The 15,753-nt window shown below is 38.1% G+C and overlaps 1 protein-coding gene across 3 annotated transcripts in view; it reads left to right on the top strand.

Moving 5' to 3' along the window:
* Atxn7 (ataxin 7) overlaps positions 1-15,753 on the top strand; it is a 133,111-nt gene that overhangs the window by 25,782 nt on the left and 91,576 nt on the right. For all 3 annotated transcript variants that reach the window (XM_013010508.1, XM_013010505.1, XM_013010507.1), the window contains exon 2: positions 612-700. The gene's annotated coding sequence lies outside the window, so the exon portion shown is untranslated. The remainder of the gene's footprint in view (positions 1-611; positions 701-15,753) is intronic.

Genomic DNA, 15,753 nt, shown 5'->3' with positions numbered 1-15,753 from the left:
TAGCGCTCTACCACTTGAGCCACAGCGCCACTTCCGGCTTTTTTCTTTTTGCTTATGTGGTGCTAAGGAATCGAACCCAGGGCCTTGAGCATGCAAAGTAAGTGCTCTACCACTGAGCCACCTTCCCAGCCCTGCATTGCTTTTATAAATTGCTGAATGATAAAGGACTGAAGTAGCTTTCTAAGTAATCATCTTACTCTGTGTGTGTGTATGTGTGTGTGTGTGTGTGTTAAATCTGTGATTCTGGTAGTTTTCATAGGAACTGGCTTCCAAATAGCTATTTTTTTTAATTAAGTGAAAACTCATTAATGGAAAATTATGCATAATGATTTTAATCCCCAGGAAGTTGACTCTATGTACATATTAAGCAATCATTTGTTCCTGGTTTATTATTGTAAATACAGTCAGTTAAGTTTATTGTAAAAAGAATGAGGTTGCATTTGTTGTGAAATTGATAAAGCTCCTTGAATTTTAACAATTTGACATTTCAAGGCACATGTAAAGTTTTTTTTTCCATTTGTCAACTAATAGGATTATAAATTTCTGATTAGCTTTATATCCACTGTTTTACCCCATTGCTTTATTTACTATTATTCTTTTAATCTGAACAGAATTGTGAAGAAAGTGCTTCCACAATTGTAGCAAATGAAGATTCACTGGTAAATCAATCAAGAATTTTGGCCTGCCCTCCAAAGCAAAGGTAACTCAGTAATATCTTAAGTTTAAGCACAATCTTGAGTATTATCTTCCTAATATAAAGTGAAAATGAATGTATAAACTATGATACTGTTAAATGTTGTTTCTCAACCCAAAATCTGATAAATAACACTGCCTTCCACACACTTTCGTTAAAGCTTGCAGACTTCAGAATAAGATAACCACTTATCTCCCATTCTATACCCACTTGTTCTTAGGATGTTGTCCAGAAGTCTGCTGGTTTTCTTCCAAATGAAGCTCTCTCAGGTCTTCCTTTCTTCTTCCCCATCACAATGTAGACCCAGCTACTCAGAGTAGGGAAGATACTAGGTACAATTACAAACCAAGCAGTTCATCAATACTGTCTATTCCCAATGCCTTTGCCCACGCTCCCAGATAGCTCTGAACTTATGAGTAGTGCCATTTTGTTTAAAAAAAGCCATTGTTAATGGAGTTTCTCACTACATGTTTGCCATTGTGCATTTACTATATGGAGAGAATACCTAGTTTTATAGTATGAGTAAAGGGTTTTTTTTTTTTTTAAAAATTCATCTTCTGAAAGGAATGAGAGGACTTAAAATTCAATATGCAATTTAAGTTGAGTCATTGAAGGCTAAAACTGAACAGAACCTAAACAGGAAAACTAAAGGAATTTCAGCTTCTGGAATTGATCATACTTAGGCAACAAATGTGATGTCTCAATCAGGTTCTAAGCAACTGCAGCAGAGATGGAAACATGTTGTACAAGACTCACATTGATCTGTGAAGATAACGTTTCTGCCATTACCAATCCAAGACGTAGCTTCAGGAAGAATGTGATAGTTCTAGATATTTAAAAGAACAGTTTAGAAAGCATTTAAAGGAACAAGAGTCTAAGCAGCTATGAAGTCTCTACCCTTAAAATAGGCCCTTAAAATTCTTCTGCTCTACATCAAAATGTCACAAGTAGACTGTGGCTCAAGTGGTAGAGCACTAGCCATAAGATGAGGAAACAAATTTTACAGATTGCCAAAGTAGCTCTTTAATTCAGTACTCATTACTAAGTATCTATTGTATGTAAAGGGATGGCTGTGAGAAATAATAATGAATAGATGATTTCCATGAATAACAATTATAACAGTCTTTTGTGAATACCAGATGGAAAGATCGATATGATACCAAGAAGGAGGGACAGAGAAAGAAGAGTCACAGACTCAAAATTCTGTAGGGTCAGGTATAAAGAGGAAAAAAAATGGCCAGGATGAAATTGTGAGGAACTGCCAACTCCATGCTTAATGTAAAATGGCAGCCCCTTGTAAGCACTGGTTGATTGTAGCTCCAGTATCCACTCACTGAGTGCTAGCTAACGTGCTTTCTTCTTTTCTAGACACTGAGGACAAATTAGTAAATTAAAGAGATAAAAGATCCTGCTTTTGATTGTATACTCTTTTTTTAAAAAATTAAATAAGAATTATGTATATTTGTCATACGCAACATATTGTATTATACTGTGGAATGACTAAATTGCCTTAGGTCTCTCTCTTCTCTCTCTCTTCCTCTCTCTCTCCTCACTCTCTCTCTCTTTCTCTCTCTCTTTCTCACACACACACACACACAGACCATATATTTTTAATCATCTTTTTGTGATCAATTCCTAGAATTATAGATGTGAACCATGGGCACCTGACTTACACTTTTTAACCAAAAGAAACAGAAGAGAACAAACATAAGTAAACACAGTATATATTATATTAGATAATTATTAATTAGAAAAAACAGATCAAGATAAGAATTGGTGAGCAGATAAGAAGTAGTACTTAAATTTTTAAATGTCACTTTGGGGGGCAAAAAGGTAAGATTTGAATATGAAGGGTGAAAGAGTAAGCCATTACACATACTCTCTCTCTGGGAGTGAGCAAATAGCCAATGTGGTCTGCATTGGCTGTGCAAGTAAGAGAAAGGAGGAAACCATCTGTAAGTGAGCAATTTGGAAAAAATGGTAAGGCAAATAGGGCACAAGACCAGGTATAAGGCCACGGAACAGGCTTTTTCTTTTATTCTAATAGAAGTGGGTCACCACTGGGAAGTTCTGAGCAGAGACGTGGCTGCTACATTAAGATCAGTTGTAGGAACAGAGGTAAAGAGCAGTGAAAGGAGTTAAACTGTGACTATAAACCAGACAGGGGATAATGATGTTGTCAGACTTTCAAAAATTTTAAGGGAAATATGAACTTTAAAGAATATTTCAATGAAGTTTTCAATGTTAACTAATTTAAGAAAAGTACCCAGTTTGAGTGAAACTTGGAGTAAGGTTCCTATCTCTGTTGGTACTTTGTCATCTCAGTTATAGAATTTGCAAAGAAAATCAGAGGAAGTTGAGAACTTTGGGTTTGGCTAAGTTGGGAAATAGAAAATTGACCTAACACTCAAGTGAAAACTAGCTTTTGGTTAGCCTATGAGGTAAAGAAAGGTAAGAGATAATGGTGTGCTACTATTCTCAATTGCTGCAGAGTGGCAGCAACTCAAATATCTATTAACTAATGAATGGATGAATAAAATGTGGTATGTACATACACTAGAGTACATATCCTTTGGTTTATGTTCCAGTGGAGGGCTGGAGTTGTTGCTCAGTGGTAGCTTGCCAAGGATGTATGAGGCCCTGGGTGAAATCTCCAGTGGGGAAGGAAAAACACTTCCCTAGTTGATTCAGAAAATAACAGATACTCCCAACCTTGTAAGTACTATACTTTTTTTCCCATTCATGCATACATTTGCTAACATTTTTATTAATTAGATACAATAAGAGATTAATGATAATAAAATCAAACATTTACAATGTACTGCAGAGCTCTGGTGTCTCATGCCTATAATCCTAGCTGTTCAGGAGGCTGAGATCTGAGGATCATGGTTCAAAAGCCAGCCCAGGCAGGAAAGTCTGTGAGACTCTTATCTCAAATAAACCACTCAGAAAACCAGAAGTGGTGCTATGGCTGAAGTAGAGCGCTTGCCTTGATCTGAAGAGCTGAGGGATAGCGCCCAGGCCCAGAGTTCAATCCCCACAATCAACTACAACAAAAAATTACAATATACTAGAAGACATATATAAATATTATTGACTTCCTCTTTTTCAAAATATCTTTTTTTTTTTTTTTGTCGGTTGTGGGTCTTGAACAGCTTGGGTGCTGTCCCTGAGCTCTTCAGCTCAAGGCTAGCACTCTATTACTTGAGCCACAGTGCCACTTCTGGCTTTCTGGTAATTTATTGGAGATGAGTCTTACATACTTTCCTGCCTGGGCTGGCTTTGAATCACAATCCTCAGATCTCAGCCTCCTGAGTAGCTAGGATTATAGGCATGAGCCACCCGTGCCCAGCTGTCAAAATATCTTACAGTATTGCTCTCTCAATTCTTCCTGTGCTGATGTAAGTTAATAAAGTTGGGTGCTTTGTAGCATAGTGTTAAGCTACAATGGAAGGATTTCTTGAATATAGTACTATAATGCCATGACAGTCAGTCTAATAACTGAGACCACCTAAAAGTGACTAATGGACAAGTAGTATCAACAGCATAAATACATTAGAGAAAAAGATGATTCATATTCTGGACATGTTGTTGCAGAATGATGGGAAATTTCATCAGGCCGGAACAGTGTATATTTTAAAATACATATATTTTTATATCTGAAATGTTCCATTTATCTTCAACCAAGGCTGACTACCAATAATTGAAACCATAGATAGCAAAACTTAGGATAGGAGGGTACTGCTATATTATTTAGCCATAAAGGAATGAACTCCAACATGAATAAACCTTGAAAACAATACAAAGTAAAGGAAGCCAATACTAAAGGCACATATATTCTATGGTTCCTTTAATAGAAATATCCAAACTAGGCAAACCCAGAGAGGCAGAAAGCATATGTGATTTCTTAGGGAATAGAGGAAGCAGTATTAGAGAATGACTGCTTATGCATATGGGCTTTCCTTCTGGGCTGGTGAGAATGTTGTAGAACTCTAATAGTTCCACATTATGAATGTACTAAGATGTCATTGTTCACTTTAAAATGGTGAGTTTTTACTTTGTGTGAACTTTACCACAGTGAAAAAAAGATAATGGTATTCAGAAAAACTTTCATGGTGTGACTGTGTCTTGGATGCAAGTAGCTACTTTGGCTAAAGTGGAATTTTTTAAAGGATGATGAGGGTCGGACAGATACTGAAAGATGTTGACTGCCAGAACAAGTTGAACAGCTGCAAAGTATAGGATCTTATACTCCATGAGAAAGAAGGAAAGATTGAAGCTTTGGGAATCTAAGCTAAAAATTGAATTTCAAAGCAAAGGAAATAGCCTCTGATTTTACCAGTCTGTAATACTAGTATTCAACTAATGCAGTTTTGTAACCATCTCCCAAAGCCTAAAAGTTAGTTTTGAGTTACTTCTTTTGTATAATAGCTTTATAAAAGTGCCTGATTATAAAAGTATATTGTTAAAAAATCTATATACCATATACAAGCTCCTTATGTTTAGGGAATTAAAGCTTCTTTCACCTTCTATTCCTTATAAATTCAGAGTTACCTAGATTATTATCTATTCATAGACTTGCCAACATCATTACCAAAATGGGCACATTATATGCATAGTATTTTTTTACATGTTGCTTTTAAAAATTTATATCTTGGCATGTAGTCATTTCTTTCTTTGATATTGTCATATTACCCACTGTATACTTTTATTTGTAAAAACAAAAAAGTCAAAAATGCCATGCAGCTCTATAAGAAAGAAGGTGAAGTATCATAAAATATAAAAGGAACTAAAACTGAGTGCTTACTTTGTTCCAGGTATTGTTAACTCACAGTCACCTCACAGCTGTTTGATGGGGTAGATAATATTCTGATCTTTGTATAGTAGGAATCAGGCAGAATTAGCTCTAACTTGTAGTTGCCATGAGCAATGCTGTCGTGGGTAATGACCAATCATAGAACTTTTTCAAGAGAAGTCAGTCTGGAATTTTTTGTGAAATTCCGAATTTTAATATTGGCCTTAAAAAATAGCCTGGTGTTTATACAATTTTAAATATCATATGGTATCTAAAGTGTACAATTTCAAGGTTTTTTTTAGTGCACACTGTTGTACCACTATCACCTATATCTAGATCCAAAACATTTTCAATTTGTTTCTGGAAAGAAGATTCTTATTAAGCACTGATTTCCATAGTCCCCTCTCCTGACCCTCTAGAGAAAATCTGACAGAAAATCTGTCTTCTGTCTCCCTAGATTGGCTTCTTCGGAATAGTTCATACAAATGAAATCATATAATGTATGACAATTTGTCAACTGTTGGACACTATGGCAAAATACCTGGGAAAAACAACTTGGGGTGGGGGACTTTATTTTGGCTCCTGGTTCCATTTTAGTCCATTATCATGTAGATCCACTGTTTTGGGGCCCATGCAGAAGCAGAACATTCTTGTGGTAGAACACATGGTGAGACAAAGCTGCACCTCTCATAGCAGCAGGACCAGACATGGGTAGGAACAAGGTAACTCTTCAAGGGCATACCGTCAACGACCCCCTTCCTCCTATTAGGACCTTACCTTAGGGTTCCATCACCTCTCAATAGTCCATTCAGGTTTAACTCCACCAATGGAGTGATCCAGTGATGAGATTAGAGCCCTCATCATCCTATCACTTCTAACGTGCTGAATTTGGGGCCAAGCCTTCAATATGTGCATCTCTGTGGGACATTTCATATACAAATCATAACACTGACCTTTTGTATCTGACTTTTTTTTTCACTTTACGAAATGTTTTCAAGATCCATTCATGTATTATAGTATAGCTGTATGGCTATACTAAAATTTGTTCATTAATCGGCTGATGGACATTATTCACATTTTGTCTTTTGTGAATAGTGAATGAACACTGGGATATAAATGTCTGAGTCTGTTTCATTCGTTTTGTGTATACACCTGAAAGTGGGATTGCTGGGTTATATTGCTAATTTTATGTTTATTTTTCATTTATTTAGTTTTTTTGTGTTTTGTTTTTTCTTTTTTGGTCAGTTGTGGCTTGAACTCAGGTTCTGGGTGCTATAGGTACTGTCCCTCAACCTCTTTGTGCTCAAGGCTAGTGCTTTACCACTTGAACCACAGCACCACTTCCAGTTTCTGAGTGGTTAATTGGAGATAAGAGTCTTTGGAGTGCTCGCCTAGCATACATGAAGCTCTTGAGTTTGATTCCTCAATACCACATAAACAGAAAAGGCCAGAAATGGTGTAGTGGCTCAAAAGGTAGAGTGCTAGCCTTGAGCAAAAGAAGCTCAGGTAAAGTGCCCAGTCCCTTGAGTTCAAGCCTCAGGACTGGCAAAAAAAGAAAAAACAAGTCTCCTGGGGGACTTTCTTCCTGGCCTGGCTTTAAACCACAGCCCTTAGATCTTAGCCTCCTGAGTAGCTAGGATTACAGGTGTGAATCACTGGTACCCAGCATGTTTAACCTTTTGAGTAAGTGCCAAACTGTTTTCTAGAGTGGATGTACCATCTTACATTCCCACCATCAGTGTATGGAAGTCCTACTTCTTTACATTTTTGCAAATAGTTTCCATTTTGTAATTTCTTGTTGATGTTAGATTTTTGATTACTGACATCCTTTTTATTACTGACATCATAGCTTGATTTGCTTCTTCCTAATACCTGTTGATGTTGAATATTTTTCACTTAATTTTTGTTTATAGTATTAGTCCTTGCTAATTTTAATAATAGATTTGTCTTTTTAGAAAAACATTGAGGTGTAGTAACTGTTTCTATGGTCTAGATGGAAGTCCCTTATCGGAAAATTATTTGCAAAATCCACTTCGTGGATTCTTCACTTTCTTGATGATGTCTTTTGAAGCACTAAAGTTGAGTTTTATTGACATCCAGTTTATCTGAAGACTAAAGTTGAGTTTTACTGACATCCAGTTTATCTGTTTGGTTTTGTTTTTCAAGAAATACTTAATGAATCAGATTCTAGCTCATTATTGATTGCTGTCTTGCTGCCACTGTCCCAGAACCATTTGGAAAATCCTAATATTCTCTGAGGAGTATCTGTTTTCTTAAATGGAGAGGGGAGGGCAACTTTGAGAAGCAGAAAGAGCAGATTTTTTTCATCAAGAGCAATTTTCAGTTTATGTTTCAGTTTATGCTTTCGAAATTTCTTCATTTAGAGCATTCTGTGGGGAGGTGGAAAGAGGATCAAAGTTTCCAGGTTCTAAAGACTTTATATTGACCAAAAGTTCTAGAATATGAGGCTAGGCGTGGTGGCTTATTGCTGTAATCCTAGCTCTTGGGAGACAGACATGGGTGGTTATGATTCGAAATCAGACCAGGGATAAAAATTCAAAAGGCTCCATCTCAGCCCAAAGCTCAGTGCAGTGGCATCCTCTTATCCTAGCTATGGAGGAAATATGGTATCTGGGCACAGTGGTGTGTACCTGTCATCTCTTTTGACACAGAGAAGCATAAGTAGTAGGGTCACAGTCCAGGCTGGCCCCAGCATAAAGTTAGACCCTATCTCAAAAACAACTAATATACATAGGGGCTGGAGGCATGGCTCAAGTGGTAGAGTGCCTGCCTGGCAAGACAGATTCAATCCTCAGTACTGTAGAAAAGGAGAGGGAGAAAGAAAGAGAGACAGACAGACTGACAGAGACAAGAGGCAGAGAGAGAGAGAGAGACAGAAAAAGAGAGAAGGAACTTGAGTTACAAAATGAAAACTACAGTGAGCCATTGATGATATTATCTAAAATTAGAATGGTCATGGGAGTGTGATAATTTTGTGCTTTTGGAAAGAAATGGTTAGGGGCCAATAGTCACTTGAGTTATTGTGGGTCACATTTTTTATGAGAATTGCTTTATGTGTACTTAGTGGGAGAGAAAAACAGGAACTGCTTTTAAGGATTATAATTCAAACACACTTTGGGAAAAGATAGTTAAATCTGCCATCCTTTTACCTTTACTAAGAAGGGCTTTACTTTGGCAGTAAAGAGGGAATGAAGTTTTCTTGGAGCAATCTGTTCTTTGAGAAGCAGTACAAACCAAGGTATGTTGCTAAATCAAGGTAGAAAGAAAGGGGGCTGGGAAGGTGGCTCAGTGGTAGAGCACTTGCCTTGCATGCCTGAGGCCCTGGGTTCGATTCCTCAGCACCACATAAGCAAAATGAAAAAAAAAAGCCGGAAGTGGTGCTGTGGCTCAAGTGGTAGAGCGCTAGCCTTGCTAGCCTTGGGTGGAAGAGCTGAGGGACAGCGCCCAGGCACAGAGTTCAGGCCCCACAACCGGACCTCCCCCCAAAAAAACAACAAAAACAAACAAACAACAACAAAAAAAGGTAGAAAGAAAGAATGTGGAAAGGGGAGCCAGACTCCAGTGGTTCACACCTGTAGTCCTAGCCACTCAGAAATCTGAGGTCCAGTAGCTCAAGTGGTAGAGCGCTCACCTTGAGCTGAAGAGCTGAGGGACTGCGCCCAGGCCCAGAGTTCAAGCCCCACGACTGACAAAAAAAAAAAAGAAATCTGAGGTCTGACTTGCAGTTCAAAGACAGCCTGGGCAGGAAAATCCTTGAGACTCTTTTATCTCCAGTAACTACCAAAAAGCTGGAAGTGGAGCTGTAGCTCAAGTGGTAGAGCATTAGCCTTGAGCGCAGGCTCCGAGACACACACACACACAAGCCCTCAGTTCAAGCCCCATGACACACACGCACACATACACACACAAATGTGGAAAAATGAGGACACCATGTTTTTGCATCTATAGCTTGGGCTACAGTTTGCTAAAGAGGAAAGTGATATTTGTGTTGTTACTAATACTTTCTATATTATTTTTCCTAGAATTCAACCCTAGGCACATTCTGACCAGCTTAGGAACTAGTTCACATATCATGTTTTGTAAAGAAGTGATTTCCAGGCTATAAATGACTCTCTTTATGGAGAATACAAACCTTTTTTGTCTCTAACATATATCTCATTGCCATCTTGATTTCATAGCACATACTCTTGATCTCAATCTAAATTTCTGCTGGTTAGTAGTGGTGGGGATGAATTCTCTTGTGCTTAATGGGAGAAATCAGGAAAGATTTTGTTAAAGAAATTGAACTTGAGGAAATAGATTGGATAGTATTTCAGCCAAGGGAAGGATCATATCATAGATAAAACAAGTAATGACTTGGGAGTTGGAGCTGAGCATGTTAGAAGCTATGGATTGGCTGTTTTGATTGGGCAGAGACTATCTGGGGGAAGAAATTGAATATACAAAAGTGGTAGAGTTGAGGCAGGGACAGATTGTGGAAGGAATTCTATGGGAGAGTTTTTTGTTTGTTTGTTTCAGTAGTCCCTGGGAGTCCCTGAAAGTGATAAAGGACTGCTGTATCTGTAGCAAGACTATCTAGGGGTAATAGCATGGATAGAATAAAATTGGAGCTTCCTATGTCACAGATAAGATGCTGATAAAAATAATTGCTGACATTATGGCATGCTTTAGTACTAGCAATTACTTAGTATTCCTCATAAGGTAGATAACTTTTGTTTTACCCATTTTGTACATGAGGAAATAGGCTAAGTGATTTCCCAGCTTCCTTTTAGAGCGAAATATTGGTTCGTCTTCCCCTTTTCACTTTTATAATTATAACCCTTTTCTTTTTAAAACAAAATTATCAAAGCTGAGTGCTGGTGGTTCATACCTATAATCCACTTTATTAGGAGGCTGAGAACTGAAGATTGTGGTTCAAAGCCAATCCTGGACAGGAAAGTCCATAAGACGCTTATCTCCAATTACCTACAAAAAGCTGGAAGTGGAGCTGTGGCTCAAGTGGTAAATCACTAGCCTTGAAAGAAAAAGCTAAGGGATTAGGAGGTCCCTTAGCCTAGTCCCTGAGTTCAAGCCCTAGTTCCTGCACAGGAACAAAAATAAAAAGCAAGACTTAGAAAGTCAAGATTTCTAGTCAAGTTTATCATAAAATTACAGGTCAGTATTAAGTCTTTTTATATATTTGAGCCTTTTCTTTTTATTAGATTTCATGATTTGTTACCTTTTATGTTACAATTGATTACCTTTTATATGTATATTTAAAAATCTCTCTTTTATCAATTTCTTATTCCTCATCAATCTTTTTATGAGAATAATGTATATACTACTATAAACATATATGATTAAAAAGACAAGTCAAAATTCAAAGCTATTAACTAGTTAGCAAATAATGCATGTTGTAGAAGTTAAATTTTCAAAAGCTAATTATTCATCATTTTTTAGTCCCCACCATTGTAACTACATTTATTATTTCTAAATTTGCACTTGATTGTCATCAATTCTAGCCACTGAGCTGATGAATTTATTTTTTTCCTTCCATTATTCTTCCTCTACTGGAATACCAATGTATTTATGACCAGCTGCAAGGTATTTCACTAGAAGGAGCCCAGTTAAGGAAGGTTTTCCTGTGTTACTCCTATGCAGAATAGAGACTTTGCTTTCTTACGAGAGAAAAAAGGAGGAAAGAGACAGGTGTGTGTGGTCAGAGAAGCTAGAAAGGATATGAAGGTTCTGCCAATTTTAGAAAATAAACCAAAGCCAACACATTCCTAATTTATTGAATCTGAGTTGAGTTTCTTGTTAACTTAAATAACTTTAGTCCCTTGGGTTTGATAATGGAGAATCTCTGTTGTCAACCTTGTAATTTACACAGATAAATACACTGTAGTTACTAGTTTATGAATTTATTAAATGTTGCATTGGAACTGGTGGACCCCCCCCCCAAGAGAAAGGTTTGTGTGGGATCTTGCATATTAAAAAACGTTCAGGCAGATTCAACCTTTTTATATTAATCTGGATTTAAAAATTGGAAAGATCAACTTTTAAAAATTACATGTTATGATGCCTTTGAACAAAAGGCATTATACAAGTGAATCTGCTGTATGAAGAATCGTTTTTGTAAAGAGAGACCTTGTTAGCCTTGGCACTTACTAGAACAGTCCTAAATCTCGATGGTGAAGTAAGACCATATTTTACATACATCCTTAGAAGAGATGAGATGCTCAGAATTTGTCAGTGATTCATTTCTGATAACCTTTTTCTTAAGCTACATGTAATCTAATGGTGATAGCATTTAACGAGACATTTTAATGAATTAAAATTGTTTCCTGCTTCTTAGATTTCCTTATGTTCTTAGGGAAATTACCATTGTGTTCACTCTAGTGCCTAGTATAGTGCCTCAGAAGTGATAAGATACTAAGAACTCCTGGCTAAAATGAAGCCCCATCATTCAAACCCTATAAGATACACATCATTTATAGGTGCAGACATACTGAAGTTCCCTAGAGCTATAAAATAGCATCAGAAGTACATAAATATCATGGGAAATACGCTGTTATGTCATAATATTTCATAGTAAATGATTGTAAATTGAGCCATTTTCTTTTTGATTTTTGGGTATGGAGGATGTTACATTTAGGAATGATGTTACGAAGTTCTTCACTATGGCCATGTAGGAAAAATTTAAGTATTTGAGTTCCTCTTGTACATGGATTTATAAGAAGTATTTTTGTATAGGAAACATTAAAAATGTTAAAATTTGAATATCAGGAATACATTTTTAGATTGCCATCTTAACTTTTGTTGGTGATTTCTTTTAACTATTATGAAAATCCCAAAATCTATGAACACCACTATCTATTAGAAGTTAGGACTTTTTAATTGGCATGAGTGTGGTTAAAAAGCAGTGTCCTCAGCAAAAGAGAATTGTCTTCACATTCTCTCTAATTTAGTAGTTAACTTCCTAAGAAAGGATTGAACTGAATTGCTCATGATGATGTAAGACATTTTATGATCATATGTAAAGTATTTGTGTGAAATTTTGCTTTCAAAGGATGATTTGCTGTACTCTTTGGAAGATTGACCTTATCTGTATTTTACAGATTAGGTTGAAACCCTGGCAAATCAGGTAGTGTGCCTAAGATTTCATAGCTTGTAAGTGGAAAAGCTATTACATGAACTTAGCAATAACAAGTCTGGTTCTAGAAGCCAACCTCATTTTCCCTATCTGTCGTTGTAAATAATAAAATCTCTACTTTAAATGATGGTGAATATTGAGTTAATGCAGTAAGGTACCTATGGCATATCCTTAGCACCTTAACAGATAGCTGCTACTATGAATCATTTCCTATAATAACTAGCATACTGCCAAGAGGCACTTAATATTTTCTTATTTTTAGCACTCCTGGTTTCTTTATAATATCAGTCAAAACCTTTGAATTAAAAAAAAATGTTTATTAATCCCCATTGACTGGAAGCCCTGTCAGAGAATTGTGAAACATTTTCACATTTAAAAAAATCAAGTAATGTCTGGAGGAAGTAAACTAAACTTTGTATTTTCCATTCTTCCCCTGATTTTCATTCTCACTCTGTACTTTCAGGAATCAGAAGAGTTGTCCGCAACAAGCAAGTTCTTTTTGCTTTCTAAATTGCTGTGGCCCTATACTGAGCATTCCAAATGCCATTAAAATTCAGATTTTCATCCATTTGCATGTGGAATTACAAAATTCAGTATGAATCAAGGGAAGCAGAGATTGTTATTTTCATGTGATAATATACATATTCTCATGATTCAAAATGAGTGAAAAAATTTTAAGTCTGTGCTGAGGACACAGATTATATTATACTGTCACTAAAGGAATGTTTGGGCTTTTTGCTATTGTTTTGTATTGGTACTTGGCTTAAACTCAGGGCCTGGTTACTGTCCCTGAGTTCTTTTGCTCAAGGCTAGTGCTCTTCCACTGAGCCACAGTGCCACTTCTGGCTTTTTGTTTATTAATTGGAGATAAGAGTCTCACTGGCTTTCATGCCTGGGCTGGCTTTGAACTGCAGTCCTCAAATTTCAGCCTCCTGAGTAGGTAGAACCACAGGTGCTGGGAATATATATTTCATCATAGATTTTTCTTATTGATATCCTTATATAGGAAGTAAAAGCTGTAGAAATGATTTAAAAAGTTTTAATCCTTACAATCCAACCAATTTTGAGTTATAGTCATCCCTTGGGCTTCCAAGATACTGATTCCTGACCTCTGAGATATCAAAATTTGGAGATGTTCAAGTCTCTTTTATAAAATAGTACAGTAGTTACAGATATAGCCTATATACATTCCCCCCTTAGTCCTTAAAATCATCACTAGACTACTTAATAAGATACAAATGCTATGAAAATAATTATGACACCATATTTAAAGATTGACAACAAATTAGAAACTCTATACATGTTCCATACTGCACAATCCTTCTTAGGTTCATTTTCATTCTGTGGTTGGTGGGCTCTCTGAATGAAAAGCCAGAGGATAAAAAGACTCTGTCCTTCCTTGGTAAGGACTAGAAGCACCCATAGTTTCACTTTTCGTATTCAGTAATAAGCAATCCAGATAACAATTTACACGCTAAGATTTAAATCTTCTAAGCCAAAACACCTCGTGTGTGTGTGTGTGTGTGTGTGTGTGTGTGTGTGTGTGTGTGTAAACTTTAAGTACTTTTTAGTTATTGTTTGTTTGAGACCAGGTCTTACTATATTTCTTAGGCTGGTCTCAACCTTCTGGGGCTCAAGAGATCCTCCTGCCTCGATTTCTGCAGCAGCTGGTTGCTAGCCAGCATACCCTAACTCAGGTTTTAAAATTTGAACCTAAAACAGAGCTTTCCAACTCACTGTCCTGCTTTTATATGGATCATAATAACATTCTTGTATTTTTATTTTTCCACCATATCTCTGCAAGTTGGATAGTTTGTTCAACAGAGAATTCAGCCATCTCTGCCCCACCAGATGTTTGAATTTTTTGAATGTTTGAATAAAAAGAAAGAGAGGGTGGAGGGAAGAAGGAAGGAAGACCTGAGGGAAAGGAATGGGGGAAAACAGACCTCTCACGTGTCTAGTGGAAGAAAGCAGCACTTGTAGGCAGGTACCCCTGAGTGGTTACAAGAATGATAATATATTATTGAAGCATGTAAGAGGATCAGAATCAGTTTTTGTTTCAGGCTTCAAATTTTCACATAAGTCTGAGATAATAGTGATAGTAGCAACACAGTGGAAGTGCTTGATGTTTCAAATACTTTGAAAGCTTTAGTTCATTAAGCAGCCTTTTATCTTACTATCCTCAGCCTCAGCTGTGCACACGTAGCTATGGGAGAAGGGTGGTAACTTTCGTAGGCCAATGTCCAATTTAATGAGCAAAATACGACCAAAGTCAATATCTTACAAACATGTTTTCTAGGAATAATGTACATTCTCCTCACCGTACCTAAGAAAAGACAACGGGAGAGACAAGTGGGGGGTGGGAGGGGGGAGACGATAATAACTCAAGTTAAAAATGAGTCAGATTTTAAAACTGCGAGATTTGTATTTGGGGGCTGAATGAATCATTTCCAGAAGCAATGAAAGGGGAACTAGAGACATTTTGGGCATTTAATCCAAACTATGTAAATGGGTTAGAGTTTGCCTTGTTCTCTCTCATTCCGATTTCCTGGTCCCCTTTTTCGTTTGACAAGAAGTTTAAGTCTCTGGGAGCAATCGTCACCTCCACTTGTGGGCCTCTGAGGCACACGTGGGTAGCTTCACCCGCGCGGGTCTTTAAGCCGACACCTGGGCTGGCACCTGGCGGCACTTCCACACCTGCCTGCGGTTCCCTGCGTGCCGGGCGTCCGCTCCGCCGCGGCTTCCCATTCATGCTTCTGACAACCGTGTGGCCGCCCGCCGCCCAGAGCGATGCGGCGGGCGCGCGAGCTCCACCCGGGGCCCTGAGCCCCGGAGGGGGGCCCGGCGACGACACGCGTCGGTGCACCGAGGTCGGCCGGCTGCTCCGTAGGTGGCAGGCTGCGTTTCTGACTTCTCCCCGGCTGCTCTCCGGGGGCTTGACGAGCAAACTTCGCCGGAGCGAGCAGAGAGGGAGGGACCGGCGAGGGGGAGGAGGCGGCGGGAGGCGCCTCCGCTTAAGGGAGCCGGCCGGGCGCCGCCGCTGGGACGGACGCGCGGACGGAAGGAAGGAGCGGGGCCGCCAGGCCCGGCCTGGGGATGCGAGCGGCCGCA

Source organism: Dipodomys ordii, unplaced genomic scaffold, assembly GCF_000151885.1.
Source record: "Dipodomys ordii isolate 6190 unplaced genomic scaffold, Dord_2.0 Scaffold12, whole genome shotgun sequence".
NCBI lineage: Eukaryota > Metazoa > Chordata > Mammalia > Rodentia > Heteromyidae > Dipodomys > Dipodomys ordii.
The sequence above is the reverse complement of the archived record's forward strand: the minus strand, read 5'-3'. Positions and strand labels throughout refer to the sequence as shown.